Source organism: Eptesicus fuscus, chromosome 13, assembly GCF_027574615.1.
Source record: "Eptesicus fuscus isolate TK198812 chromosome 13, DD_ASM_mEF_20220401, whole genome shotgun sequence".
NCBI lineage: Eukaryota > Metazoa > Chordata > Mammalia > Chiroptera > Vespertilionidae > Eptesicus > Eptesicus fuscus.
The window spans coordinates 20,393,787-20,402,501 of NC_072485.1; the positions used below are offsets into that span (position 1 = coordinate 20,393,787).

The 8,715-nt window shown below is 42.6% G+C and overlaps 1 pseudogene; it reads right to left on the reverse strand.

Annotated features, from left to right (window-relative positions):
* Positions 1–637: 637 nt before the first annotated feature.
* Positions 638–7,854, reverse strand: LOC103292996 (40S ribosomal protein SA-like; annotated as a pseudogene).
* Positions 7,855–8,715: the final 861 nt, after the last annotated feature.

Genomic DNA, 8,715 nt, shown 5'->3' on the forward strand with positions numbered 1-8,715 from the left:
CTTTTGAGTCCAAATATCAGAACTCTGAAAACAAAGTGGTCTAAAAATAAGCTATGAAGCAGAGCTATGAAATGTGCTACTTTAACAGAGCACCTAAACTCTGTTCTCTCTGACACACACACACACACACACACACACACACACACACACACACATATATATATATATATATATATATATATATATATATGTATACTAGTAGCCCATTTGCAGGAAAAATCCTGCAAGCGGCCGCTGCGGCCACATGCGCAGCCGCTGCCGCTGCTGTTGCAGCCGCTGCGCCTGCACCTGCGCACCACTGCCACCTGCCCCGCTCCACCCCGCTCCGCCCCACTCCGCCCTGCCCCGCCCTGCCCCGCCCAGGCTTTCCCTCTGGCAGCCATCTTGCTTTCCGCTTTTCCTCTGTCTTCCTTCTAAGTTGTCTTCAGTCTTCACTCCTCCCTCCCTCAGCGTATGCAAATTAACCGCCATCTTTATTGGGTAATTTGCATACTCACCCTGATTGGCTGGCGGGTGTGGTTTGTATGGTGGGCGTGGCTTGTCAATATGCATATTACTATTTTATTAGGTAGGATATATATTATGTATATATATTCATATATGTGTGTAATATCCAGTACCCTTGAAACAAACTATTTCAACTAAGGTTGCCAATTGCAAATGCCAGTGAATCACGTATGCCCAGCTTAAAGTAGGAGGACTGGTTATCCTCACGGTAGTGTTGAAGGTTTCTGTAAAATGAAGCCAATGGGAATTTGACATTTTCATAGCCTGACAGCTTTCACAGTTGTCAAATAATTATCTTTTGCTGGAAAGGATCAAAAAAACTGTTTGTGCATGGAGAGACCTGGAGAATATTACGCTGAGCAAAATAAGCCAGTCAGAGAAAGACAAGTAACACATGACCTCACTCATATGTGGAATTAATGAAGAAAATAAACTGATGAACAAAATAGATTCAGAGACATAGAAGCATGGAACAGACTGTTGAACCTCAGAGGGAAGGTGGGGGAGGGTTATGAATGGGGAGAGATCAACCACAGAACTTGTATGAATATATGCATAGCCCATGGACTCAGACAATAGGTGGGTGAAGGCCTGGGGTGATGGAGAGGGCAGGCTAGAAGGGGTCAATGGGGGAAAGAAGGGGACATATGTAATACTTTCAACAATAAAGATTTTTTTAAAGCTGTTTTTTTTAACTTCATTAAAACATGTTTTTGGAGCCATAGATTTATCTGAGATATAAAGATCTATTATTTAGGTAAGTTAAGGGCTCTGCCTGAAATAATAAGGTTCATATCTCAGCTTATATTTATTATCTGTTGGACAACAACTTTACCTCATTCAGCCTATAAAACAGGGTGCTATTCCAAATGCAAAATGTTATGATTTTATGAGAAATTTTGATCCATCATGTAAGAATTATATTGAGCTCCAAGTTCATTATTCTATCAAAGATTTATTTTTAACACTTAGAATTCTGTTAAAAAGAAAATATTTAGGAGAGATTTATGAAAAAAAATGAATGGGAAGAAAAAGTGTGAGCTCCAGGTTTGTTATTAAAGAAACAAGATTGTCATTGAGGAGCAGTTCTTTCTTTGTCTTTATTCTGCAGTCACCTGTGATGGCTTCCTCCTACTGCTGGTTTGTGTTGTAGTAAAAAAAAAAAATTAAACTAACAAGCTGCCTGCAATAACTGGAGGGGATGTTTCCTTTTATTATGCTTTTTATTATGTTCTTCAAGAGAGAAAAAGAGAGAAAGAGCATCCTCTTAAATATGCAACAAAACTAGCAAAAAAATTCTTTCCTTCTACATGGTTGGCCCAACTTAATTCAGGGGACAAAACCTATACTAATCACATGTCTGGAGAATGCCTTGATTCCCGGACTTATTAGAATCCCTCCTCTGAATATCGAGGCAAGAGATAATGGAAGAAAAGGAGGCTTTTGGAAGACAGAGGAAGGGAAAATGATTGGGTGATCTACTAAATATGAAAAACTGACTTGTTTGGTTGAGAATGGGAGTAAGTCCCTTTTAAGAACTCGGAGCAGAATATGACATGAGTAGGAGGAGGTATTTTGGCTGTTTGTTTATAGTAGCATTTTCTTTGGAATGTTGTCAACCTGGGTACAAATATTAGCTCTGTTATTTTTCATCTTTGACAACTTAGGAAATCCACTTTTTATTGCCTTTCCCCCACTCACTTCCCAATAGGCATAACAACAGTATCTACATCTTGGGATTAAACTGTAGTATGTACATAAATTCCCAACATAAAACCATACCTAGCCCATAATAAATGAAAAAAAAACTATTTGCATTATTATTGTTATTAATGTTGCTGTCCATTTTATATTAATACTAGCGTTCCTGTTGCAGGAAAAATCCTGCAATAGGATTTCCTTCTGCACTCTACCCTGCCCCCGCTCCTCCCTTGTCGCCCGCCCTGCCTTCTCCACCAGCCTGCCTGCTTTTCCTTTCGTCCCCGGCCCTGCCTCTGCTCCTCCCTTCTCCTTCCCCTGGCTTGCTTGCTTCTTCGAAGCTTTACTCCCTTCTGCAGCTCTTGGCTTCTTTCGACACTGTCTTGATATGCAAATTAGCCACTATCTTTGTTGGGGTAATTTGCATACTCGTCCTATTGGTTGGTGGGCATGGCTTGGCTGGTGGGCGTGGCTTGGGTGTAGCGAAGGTGTGGTCAATTTGCATATTTGTCTATTATTAGATAGGATTACTGGACTGTATTTTTTAGATAAACCTCTTGCAAACAAATGACATACAAGGACATTGTGATAAGGTAGGGAAGGGGAGGAACCAGTGCCTAGGTGCAGAGACAAAGGGGGGTGTTTGAAAAGCACACTCAAGAAGACATTCTACATATTTATTACGAGCAGTAGTATTTGAGATTAGCATGATGGAAACAAGATTTCCTATGAATGAGTGCGGTGAGGAGGTCAAAGAGTCATGAGGAGCGAGATGTGCAGGGAAACATCGTTAGCATGTAACTGACATGTAGGATGCACTTTGCAAAGGGCTACATCGGGCACACTAAATATTGAATATCGTATTTCCTCTCTACAACTATTTCTTACAATTTTTATTTCGTTTTCTCATCGCTACACATGTAATTCTTATTTGGCTTTGTGATTGTTTCGCTAGAAAATAAACCGTTGACAAATGGAGACTTGAACCTTGATTAATGAGAATTTCTCCACCACAAATACAGTGTGCTGAAAATACTCACCACGCGAGACTTCCTCAGATCTGAAGAAACTAGCAACTATTTCACAGCCACTGTGGATGTCACACAGCAGCACAAGCAGAGTACGTGCCTAATTTATGTGCTGTAACTGGCTCTTCGCTCAGGGACTGGTCCTGAGGGGCAGGAATTGTGCCACATGAAAGCAACCCGAGAACACAGCCTGGTTAAAAAGCTTCACTTTGCCAGCTAATGTTTTTCAGGCCAACACAACGTTTCCCGGGCACACTTTAAATAACAGAACAGCGACAGTAATACCATTGCAATGATAATTCCTGTGAAAATGAATGACATGCCTAGCGATGGGTCCGAAGGCAAAGTAACATTTACACTGGAATCGTTTTATGAGATGGAGAGAACCTGGAGTGAAAGGACATCAATAATCTCAAAGACAATTACACATCATTTACCCTCGTCGTAATCCTGGCTTTTCCTTATTTATAGTAATGGCTAATTAGTAATATTCAGCAATTTATAAGGATGGCGAAAAGGTTCAGTTAAACTACACAGAAAACTTCATAGTCTCAGATAGTCTATTTAATTGAACTCTTCTGTAAACAAAACAAAACAAACAAACAAACAAAAAATCCATAGCTTTACAGCTTATTTAACCAAAAAAAGCTCTGAAGGATTCCAGCATTAAAAAAAGATATCAGACCGATGTTCACCTCCCACAGCTTTCAGGGAGCCTATATTTTATGATGTTCCAGTTTCTAGGCCATTTTATATACAATGTGCACATGTCTACAGAATGGAGGGGATGTTTCTAAGAGGAGCCACAGCAGAGGAATCATTTCGTCGCTCCCGTTTTAATGGGCAGAGAGAAGATGGCAGCGCTGCCATGGAGCATCGCAGGCTCCCTGCCAGCCGGTCTAAAGTGCCGCACAGCGTGTCGGGGCCTCTGAAGGCAGGCGCCTGGGCCAGGTTCCTCTTACAGTAGCAGCGAAGCCTCTGCCAGGCCCCATGATCAAAAATATTGATTTATTCCTGTCACCGGCGTTCTGACTTCTCCTGGCTCCTAATTAAATCCCACTTACATTCTTCTCTGCCATGTACCCTTCTGCTTTACATAAGATAAAGCCGGTGCTGCACCTAATCACCCTGCTCGGCTACGTGGCCAGGGCTCTAATGTAGGAAAGGGGGTGGGGAGTACCCGGCTACTGGAGACGTACACCGTAAGCGGGTTGTTCCGTATAGAAATGAAATTGCTTAAAGCCTGAAACCCTGCAACAAGTTTTTGTTCACGGGATGATTTTTAACTCTGCTCATTACATTTTAACTCTAGGTGTACTGATTTATGCAGTTCTTTAAAGTAGAATATGCATACGTGCCTTAACTTTGTCTTCTTCCACTGAGCCACAGACATACCTAAAATTTAAGGGGATATTATTATTATTTTTTATTTAGTTACTAAAGGCCCAGTGCATGAATTCGTGCACAGGTGGGGGTCCCTTGGCCTGGCTGGTGATGGGGGCTGATTGAGGTGGGGGGAGAGCTGGCTGGCGGGGAGGAGGGACTGCGGGAGATTGGCCGGCCGTGGGAGGTTGGCTGTAGGAGTGCACTGACCACCAAGGGGCAGCTCCTGCATTGAGCGTCTGCCCCTGGTGGTCAGTGCATGCCATAGCAACCAGTCAACCGGTCGTTCAGTCACTTAGGCTTTTTTTTTTTATATAATATATTTTATTGATTTTTTACAGAGAGAAAGAGAGAGGGATAGAGAGTTAGAAACATCGATGAGAGAGAATCATCGATCAGCTGCCTCTTGCACACCCCCCTACTGGGGATGTGCCTGCAACCAAGGTACATGCCCTTGACCGGAATCGAACCTGGGACCCTTCAGTCCGCAGGCCGACGCTCTATCCACTGAGCCAAACCAGTTTCGGCTAGGCTTTTATATATCTAGATTTTTTAGAGACTATTTTCTATCAACTTTATCTTAACAGTTTGTGGAAGAACAGTTTAAGACCCACTCAGTGGGGCCCGGCCAGCGTGGCTCAGTGGTTGAGCATTGACCTATGAACCAGGAGGTCACGGTTCCATTCCTGTTTGGGGCACATGCCAGGGCTGCAGGCTCCATCCCCAGTGGGGGGTGTGCAGGAGGCAGCCATGATCAATGATTCTCTCTCATTGATGTTTCTCTCTCTCCTCCCTCTCTCTTCCTCTCTGAAATCAGTCTTTGAAAAATCCCACTCAGTGGCTGTCCCTCCCCATTCGGTGGCCTGAGCAGTGGAGCTGCAGACCAGCCTGGGGTGGCAGCTGAGCGTCCGGTCTTCAGTAGGGAACTGCTGAAGAGGCACCCAGGGCACCTGCGCCTCAGACCAGTCTGCGACCTCAGGCTGAGCAGTAGTGGACTCAGGAGCTGGAGCCGTCCATTCACCCTGAGATTCCTCTAGGTCACAGCCTTTTCAGCGGTGGCTGCTCTTTCTTTTCAGTCTCTTCAGGGTCTCTGTAGATGTAGAGATCGGTTGTGACCTCCCTTGGGTGATCGTGGGAGATGGTGCCAGGCATGTGCAGTGCTTCCCAGGCCAGCATCCACCACATGAGACCCACTGAGTGAACCCCCTGTTGCGAGGGCTACACAGAGCTGGGGCAGGCCAGTTAACATAAGACGCCTCTGTGGGAGGTGGTGGTCAGCCCTGGGGTCAGTAACCACAGAAGTCTCTGCTCTGGGAAGGCTGCCTGGATCTGGTTAGAGAAGCTTGCAGGAGTGATGGGGTTGGCAATAGGAGCGGCTCCAGTGGCAGCAGCAAATTCCAGCACAGCTCGCTGGCTGGTATTCCTGGACGATATGACACTGACATCAGTGGAATTTTCAGGGACAGCAATGGCAGAGCGGCCAGCAGAAGCTTCTCCCGGCTTCTCCCCAGACTTACGATGCAGGTGCCATCGCTTTTTCTTTCGTAGGTGGACTGTTCCATCTGGAAGTCAAGGTCGGTGCCACCTAAGTGGGTCCCTGCTGCAAGGAATCGGAGGACATCCTCCTCCTCCATTTGCAGGGCATGAAGGGCTCTGGAAATTGTGAACGTTCCCCTTTAAGTTACGTGGGAACCTAGAAAAATACCAGATGGGCCCTACTCTGGAGAGTGTGGAAAGGCTAAGAAGATAAAATTTTACTTAAAAACAATGAATAAGTGACTACATAGTAGAAAAGCATCATGGTGAAATATAGAGTCTGCGTCAAGATGTTTATCCTGGTTCTGCCATTCATTATTTGTGTAACCTGTGCTAGGTATGCAATATTTCTAAGCTTTTAGAATGGATGCATTCCTGTCACAGATTCTTTCACTTTTTCCTGTATTCATGCATTCAATATTAACGGCTGCTGCATTTGGGTCCCAAGTTCATGACTTCTTACTCCAAGGATAAGGCAAACATTTGTTTAGGATATTGCAGCTTAAAAAGAATAGCACCTACAAACTTTGTGGCTAAATATTCTATGGTTTAGTTTCCTTTCCATAAGTAAAGTTAATATTATTTCTTAGAAGTTAAATTGATAATTTACATACTTAACACTTTAAAAAGTATCTAGTTAAATCTAAAGTTCTATACACATTAAGAGTGTAAGTTTTCTAGGATATGACTTAAACAATGACATTGTCATTGATAAATAAAATACATTCTGATATAAAATTTCAAGAAGAGAAATGCCAAGGAAGCCATAGAAACCACTTTTACATAGAATTAATTTTATTCTTCTCAAGTTCTTAAAATGATATCCTCTGCTTTTTAAATGCGTATATATCTGTCATTCTGCCAGGCTTCTTCCTGCAATTCCTTTGAAGTCAGATTATGTATTTCTTATTTGAAAACCTTATGCTTGTGTTAAGATGAAGCATAGTTACCTTTGAGATTAAAAAAAATATATATGAAGAGGACAGACACAGTGCTAGACGTTTTACTGTTGCTAAAGCTCTTTCCTCCTCCGCATAGAGAAGTCTACTGAAACTGTCACACAGACTCACAATGTGCAACTATGAATTTTATGATAGACAGAGACAGAGGCAGAAATGTCAATAACATCATCCATTTCAAATGCAGTGATCCTGCGTCAGATAAGGGGGCAGCAGGAACTGTGACATGAACACATGGCTCATTACATAGGAATTCCAGTCTGGCCTATCACTGGTCCATGAAAAGGTGAAAATATATCTTCTCCCCTCAGTCATCTTTATACATTTCCTATAATAATAAAGAATGCAAAACAACATAGAAAAGAAAGGCATTACGAAGTACACACCGATGGCATCCAACTAAGTATATACACAAATTCTACGAACAAATAATGAAATTTGTTACTTGGACAATATAACAGCTGCCATCTGGCAACTCAAATCTAACTAATACTTAGCATTGTTCCACATTACACTAAAAGCCGACATATTTTTTTAAAAAAATAAGCTAAGAGTCATGACACTGAGGATGAAATACACAATTGACTTTTTTTCATTCTAATCAGAGATGTAAAAATATATTTCTGTTTTTTTTGTTTTTTTGTTTTGTTCTGTTTTTGTTAGAGGCACCTCTCATGGGCACCGGAGAAGTGTTACTGGACAGCCGCCTGAGTCAGTGGGAGTGGGCTGTCCCCAACCTCCATCCTTGTCTTCTCATATAAATGAATTTATACGAGAGACCTTGGCTGCGTTGTGAAAAACCAATTTATTAAAGCATGTACCTTTATTGAAAAAGCAAAGCAAGCAAATCTGTCTTATTTCATCCAGCTTGGAGCACGCATTTTTTGTGTTGCTGTTTTTTTTGTTTGTTTGTTTGTTTTCTGGCTAATCTGGAAAAGTGAATGTCTATAGGTTTCAAAGATTCTTTTGCTGAGTATCTTGCTTGGTACAGATTAAGTCTCAAGGTTTCCTTATGTGCTATTCCCAGAATCCTGGCAACTTTATCTTGCCAACCCCCGAGACTGCTGGCTCCTCTGCTTAGGGAGTAAACCTGTCCTTTTTTCCTTTCCCCTGTCCCCCTCTCTTTCTGCACTCTCTCCTTAGGAAGGTTTTTAATCATTTGCTCTCCGAGTGTCCTTGGCTGGGGAAGGTAGCGGTTTGTTATTTGCAGGCCAGCTGCAAATTACTCACAGTGTTTGGCCTTGTCCTAATTTTCCTGTCTCAGTTTCCCCTATTCCTCTGCCCTGGAATCCTGTAACACTTTTATTTGATACTAAGTGATGCTGGGCTTAAGGAAGTCTTCCTCTATTGTATGCCCTCTCGTGAAATCTCAGTACAAAATAGGATTTGAACTATGACTATAGTGCTTTCTCTGTGGAATTAGAGAGACAGCCATTCCTTAACAGTCACCTTTCACTGGCTTTTGCCTCAGAGCATATCCCCAAATTCTCATTTTCTGCCTATAGCTCACCTGACTACCTAAATTTGCCCAAGTAAGCAACAGAGAGGAGATAGCAATTATCATTCTGAATAATCTATTTCTTCCCGAAAGTTGGAGGGGTCAC